Below are 7,500 nucleotides of genomic sequence, written 5' to 3'. Positions count from 1 at the left end.
CCCAGCTATAGGTTAAACAATACGTAACCACCTGAGCCAAGCAGAGTATATTGAGATCATAAGGTGCAGCATGGTAGATGTTAACTGTTTTGGTGAATGACCTTATTGAATCAATGGTGAATATCATTAAATGCTGAGCAGATGAACAGACAAGAAACTGTCGACAGCCAGGATCAACCAGTTTATTCAGCAAGCAATTGCTCTCATCTGTAATCATGGCATGCACAGATGAATGAATTCAGCTAGTGAAAAACCAACATGACTTAAAAAACCAAGCCAAACATTCAAACCACTTCATCCAGTTTGAAAATCTGACATGGAAGCACAGCTTTGGTCCAGACAAGTTACCTAATCAGATCATGATGAAGGGTATCCTCTACTACAGCCAATCAAGCCTTGAGAGTGTTTTTGGTAGTTGGAAACTGAAAGAAGCTCAGTGTATATGTGGGTGTGTGATTATTTGGATGTGTGAGATGGTGTCTCTTTGTCTTGACATTGCATTATTGTTGTAAACAAGTGTCACTGTCATATATGCAGTGTCGTTTGTTTCCAGTTTTCCATGAAAACATGTCCAGCTATGGAGAAATATTACCTAGCTTGGAAACAAGTGAGGTTTAGTGAACGGAAGGGCATATGGCCCTAATTTGCCTCAACACATTTGGTCTGACTCCTGTAAGTATGGAAAAGAAGACGTTAAGATGATGACAATGACAATGAAAACAATGACCAGAATAATTTTTACTTGGCCCTCATTATTAGTGCCTCTACCAAAACCCAAGATTGCAAGAGAACTTGACTTCAATATTGTGCTTTGTTACATTTTCAGAATTTCTGCTACTTGATACAAACACAAGTTGTTTCACAGGAATGGCTGTGTAGTAAGAAGTTTGCTTCCAAACCATATGGTTCCTGGTTCAGTCCCACTGCATGGCACCATGGGAAAATCTCATCTACTATAGCCTCGGACTGACCAAGGCTATGTAAGTTAATTTCTTAGGGTTAATCATAGTCTGCCCGATTTGAGCCTTTTCTATTGCATCTGTTATACTTGTCTAGTGCCTTGGGTTCAACTTCAGCACTTCTATGCTATCTATGTTTTTTGAAAGAAAATTATAATTATATATATATATATATAAATGAAAAAATGTACAAAAAAATGATATAACATATACCGAATGTAAAAATGTACATTCGGTATATGTTACATCGTTTGTTTATACATGTTTTTTCATTCATCAAATAATGGAATGCAACACACACTGAATTTGTATATATGTATATATAGATATATATAATTCTCACTAAATATGATTAGATATAAGAGAAATAAGAGTAACTTAGATGTTCTAATACCCCAGTTATGTTTAATGACAATTATAGTTTTCTTTTTTGGTAACACAGTACACACTGCTGTCCATATTGATTTTATATATATATATATATATATATATATATATATATATATATATATATACGTCCATGTGTATATCGATGTCTTCCTGTCTGTGTGTGTTGCTTACTACTTGATAACTGGTGTTGGTGTGTTCACATCTCTGCAACTTAGCAGTTTAGCAAAACAGATTGAGAGAATAAGTACCAAGCTTAAAAAAGCAGAAGTACTGGTGTCAATATATTCAACTAAGGTTTCTTTCAAGGCGGTGCCCCTCTGACGATTGAGTATCTCTATTATGGACATGGCACAGTGGAACTGACAAACATAAAAACTACATATTCTGTGACTTGTTTTCTAGATTCATCTTATTGATCTGGCAATACAAGGCTCTCATTAATATATCTTTGTATATATGCATATGCATATATTTGTATGTGTATATGTGTATGTAAGCATCTGTACATGTGTATGTTTGTACATAGGCATGTATATATATATATATATATATATATATATATATATATATATATATATGTCTGTGTATGCTTGTGTGTGTGTGTGTATATATATATATATATATATATATATATATATATATGTATATATATATATATATATATATACAAATATATGTATATATATAAATATATATATATATACCTATATGTATATGTATATGTATATATATATATACATATATATACACCCCCCCCCCACATATATATATATACATACATACATATATACATGTATATATATATACAAGAGTATGCAAATATATGATTCTTTCTTTCAAGAGGAAAGTGACAGAAAAAGAAGATAAAAATATAAAAAGAATAAGATTGTATGACATTAGCAAAGGAAGTGGTGTCCGTGTTGTTTTTCTTTTGCTCTGTCAGTATCCAATTGAGAACCAACATTACCATTTCAAAGAAATACAACAACAATTGGAAAAAAGTATAACAACAGCAACAAATAAGACACTGGTAAGAAAGAACCCCCCCCACCAAAAAAAAATCCTATAAAATCACACATAAACAGACACAAACTCACACACATACTTGTGTACACACACATTATATATATAATACATATATATATATATATATATATATATATATATATATATATATATATATATGTATCGATATGTCTATCTGTCTATCTTTATGTGTGTGTGTGTCTGTGTGTGTGTATGTATGTATACACACGTATGTAGGCAAACATATGCAGGCACACAAACATACATAAAATAGCATAAATAATATGGTTCAGAAAAAAAAACAAACAAAACAATGATAAGACAATCTAGCAGAGATATTGGTTTTGGCAATGGACAGGAGCTGTAGAGTCTAAAATATTTGGAATGTTGGATAGAATCCGGAATACTCTTCCATTTATCTGACTATTGTGGCAGATTTACAACTAGCTCCCTTACTGTTTTTCTTTCTTTCTGTCTTTCTCTTCCTCCCATACTTTCTTTCAATCTAACTTTTTTTGTTTTATCTATTCATCCATACTTTTATATCTTTCCATATCTTGTCATTTCCTTCACTCTCACTCTCTTCCTTTTTCCCCTCTTTCCCTTTATTTTCATTCTATTTTTTTTACACTGTAGAAGACATCTTAGCTATATACGAACACATACATACATGCTCACAAAAGTTTAAAAAAAGAAGAAAACTGGTTCAGTCACTTGTATATTAATGATATTGTCTATTATGAAGTGTTAAGAAGTTTTGTTGCAATTGCTCACTGACACAATTTCTTTCTATCTCTCTCTCTCTCTCTCTCTCTTGCTTCACCTTCTCTTTCTCTTTTTCTTCATGTTCTAGATGCCTCTTCTGTCACCAACCCTCGCATGTGTCTAAGCAAGGTAATATTTTGCCATGGTCAGACATGTTTACATGGCAGATTGAAACTGAAGGATGCTGCTTGTAAAATGGTGATAGTCGCTTACAAGGAGACAGTAACACACACACACACACACACACACACACACACACACACACACACACACACACACACACACACACACACACACACACACACACACACACACACACACACACACACACACACACACACACACACACACACACACACACACACACACACACACACACACACACACACACACACACACACAGAGAGAGAGGCTCAGGCATCTCAAAAGAAAATAAACACATTTATATTTGAAAAATTTATGGCCAGAAGCAAAATAATGTGAATTGCAATTGATGCATTTAAATACTTTGTAGGCGTGCCTTTTGCTGATATCAGATATTCTTTTCTATTCTAAGCATAAGGCCTGAAATTTTGGGGGAGTGTTGCCTGATCCAGGAATTGAAACCACAATCTTACCATCATGAATCCAACACCCTAACCCAGTGTTTCTCAACCTTTTTATCCTTGCATAACCCTTAAAATAAATTACATGTCTCAAGAAACCCCTGCACAAAAAAAAAAATAATAATTATACCCTATATCTTTCTTATATTTTTTTTCATCGTAGTTCATGTGGTAAATATCATATATTTGTTATATTTTTTGACAGCACAATAGGTTAAAAAGGTTGATGTCTATAATACAATATTCCAATAATCAATGATATGTTGTGCATGTATAGTAATATTACAATCATGAAATTAGTATTAGCTTATCTCGCTCTTTCTCGCGGAACTCCTAAGAAACTTTTGTGGAGCCCTGGGGTTCTGGGGAACCCCGGTTGAAAAATGCTGCCCAAACCACTAAGCCATACACCTCCACCCTTGCAGAGATGGAGGGACTGACTGGGTCACTGCTCTGAGAGTTGCCTGGTTCCACTTGAGCTAATACTCACAAATGGTGGATGCAATGATGCATTTCAATGGTGCATAACCTCATATCCGACCTGACCTGACCTGACCTTGAGTAGTTTTTAATGATTTTAGCCTGTTTGGGCATCATACTAATTAGTAGTGTCTGCACAGATAAAACAGTATAAAGAAATGAATCTATTTACTTTTGAGATGTCTGTTTATGTAAGCAACGGAGGTCATTCAGTTTCTGTGTAACAAATTTGCTGACAAGGCTTTCGTTGGCCAGAGGCCATAGTAGATGACTCTTGCTTGAGATACCATGTAGTGAGATTGAACCCCAAAGCATGTGGCTGACAAAGCAAACCTCTTTAGGCTCAAAGTTACAACTGCATCCTTATCACAATGTTCTTTTGTAGAAGAGACCTTTTAATTATTTAAACACACACGAATCTATTACATTCATTTCTTGAATATTAACAATTCTGTCTAGGATGAATTGTTAAAAACTTGCACAACATTTTCCCCTGACACAGTTCCTCTCTTCTCTCTCTCTCTCACTCTGTGTATCTCTCTTTCTGTCTCTCTCTCTTGAGGAATGTACAACATCCACATCTATTTCATTGTTCTCCATTTCCATTTCATCTTTCTTTCTTTCTTTCATTTGTTCATTCTTTCTTTCTGCCTTTCTTTCATATTTTCTTCATTTCTCTCCATCTTTCTGTTCTTTCTTTCTTTCTCTTTCCTTCTGTCCCTACTTTCTTTCCCCCTCTCATTCTTCCTTTATTTTATTTCTTCCTTCCTTTCTCTCTTTCCTTTCATTCACTCTTTCTTTCTTCATCTATACACACTCTTCTAACTATTCAACATTTCCAACAAGCATCTCTCTCTCTCTCTCTTCTTTCTTTTCCCTCCCTCTCCCGCTTATATCACTCAATTTCTTTTATTTACTTATATTTTTTCATACACTTTATTTTCCAAGGGATCTTACTGTCCCCTAGAGAGGAAATGATCACAGAGCAGCTGTTGTGATGTGTTAGCAATCTTGATGGCACTTCCTCTGTGATTTGACCTCAGCCATGTCTTTGATGAGCCCAGAGAATTGCCAGAATAAACAGATGACTTATAGTAGCAGTCTAGGTCAAGTTGACCACAAGAAAGCAGACTTTTATATTATAAACAATAGCATAATAAAGAGCGAGTAATGAAACACAAGAAACAAGATGGTCAGATAATCTTATATTCACATATGTATGTTGTGTGTAGCTTATTCTGTGTCTATATACTTGTAAATTTGACCGTGTGTCTTTGTGTGTGTGTGAGTGTGTGTGTATTTACAAGTGTCTTTGTGTCTGTGCATGTGTGCATGTATATATGTGTGCATAAAAATATATATACAGGAGTATATATGTGTGTGTGTATGTATATATATATATATATATATATATATACTCTTTTACTCTTTTACTTTTTTCAGTCGTTTGAGTGTGGCCATGCTGGAGCACTGCCTTTAGTCGAGTAAATTGACCCCAGGACTTATTCTTTGGATGCCTAGTACTTATTCTATTGGTCTCTTTTGCCGAACCACTAAGTTACGGGGATGTAAACACACCACCATCAGTTATGAAGCGATGTTGGGGGGACAAACACAGACATACATACACAGACATACATATATATATATATACATATATACGACAGGCTTCTTTCAGTTTCCGTCTACCAAATCCACTCACAAGGCTTTGGTCGGCCCGAGGCTATAGTAGAAGACACTTGCCCAAGGTGCCACACAGTGGGAATGAACCCAGAACCATGTGGGGATCAGCAACAGTTGCTTCAGCACATACTGAAATTTAGAAATAGCAGTTAAAGTGCTAATTCTACTACGACAATAAGTCTCCAACAGATAGCAATACTTATAACGCACAAAGGCAACATAAGAAGACAAAAATAATGAAACTAACCAGTCTTAGTCAATTATAAATATGTTTCTGGATCAGAATAGTAAAAAAATTCATTTCCGTCGTCAGTATGATATTCTAGGTTATAAATTTGAAAATGCTGGCAAAAACCATGTATGCTCGACCAGGCGACATCACGCATCACATAACAAAAGCAGCATTTCCGAATTTATATAGGCAAGGCAGTCTATATCCATCCTCAAGAATCACCATGTGGGTCAAAAACAGTACCGCAAAAAATCTGCGGTTTACTATCAGGAAGTGAATAATCATTACAGATATAGGGTAAAGGATTATTAATTTATTAATAAATTAATAATTAATAATTTTTACCAAGTAGTCCAGTATATTTATATATATATATGTATATAAAGTAGTTTGGTATATTTATATATATAAATGCAGTGTACATTTAAACACATAAGAGGTATCCATCATAGGTTTCCCTCATGCTAGCGTGAGAGAATCCTATGATGTTTAAATGTACACTGTGTTTAAATCTACACTGTATTTATATGTAGAAAAATATAGTCTATGGACTAAACTTTTGCACACTAGGCCACTGGTGGTAGAAATTTCTAATATTCCTATTACCCTTCGATATTATTAATTATATATATATATATATATATATATATATATATATATATATATAAGTACATATATATCATCAATATCATCATCATCAACATCATCGTCTAATGATGTGCTGGGGGTCGATGTAACTGACCTTCCCTCCCCCAAATTTCAGACCTTGTGCCTATAATAGAAAGGATTATTATTATTATTATCATTCTTCTTATTATATTTTCATTCAACTGTAAACTGTGTAGCGTTATATTCTCCTTGATTTATTTCTTTTGACCAAAATACGCCTTCCTGGAACTTGTCATCACTCTTGTTTATTGAAGATGCATGGCTGCAAATATCTGGGTTTGAAGTCTATTGATTGTTTTCTTTGCGTTAAAGCATTGTCACTTTCCATATTCTTAGATCTTTTGTCATTTTGATGAAATCTGTTTTCTCTCACCGCCCATTTCATTTTGGTATTTGGTATTCCTTCAGAATTTTTCTTTGTTCTTTTTTAAATATTTTTTTTTTACATTTGTACGTTTGCATTTTTATTGTTTTTTTTTTCATTAAAGATTGGAAGATAATTTTTCTTTAACAACCAAAACCATTCTATGTTTTGATGATGCATATGCACGAGGGCATTGTGTGTCGGTATCCGCTTTCTTTTGTGACTACTAAAATTGCTGGCCAAATTAATATTGATTTATTTATTCAAGAAAATATTATTATTATTATTATTAAAATTAGAATTAAATGTATAATGACCAAAGTTCAC

General features: G+C 33.8%; 1 protein-coding gene across 4 annotated transcripts in view; it reads right to left on the bottom strand.

The window, feature by feature from the left end:
- The window catches only part of LOC128249177 (lachesin-like), an 822,107-nt gene that overhangs the window by 92,395 nt on the left and 722,212 nt on the right, over nucleotides 1-7,500 (bottom strand). The gene's annotated exons all lie outside the window — the stretch shown is intronic.

This window comes from Octopus bimaculoides, chromosome 12, assembly GCF_046866305.1.
Source record: "Octopus bimaculoides isolate indiv1 chromosome 12, ASM4686630v1, whole genome shotgun sequence".
NCBI lineage: Eukaryota > Metazoa > Mollusca > Cephalopoda > Octopoda > Octopodidae > Octopus > Octopus bimaculoides.
This window is presented reverse-complemented; position numbering and strand designations above follow the sequence as displayed.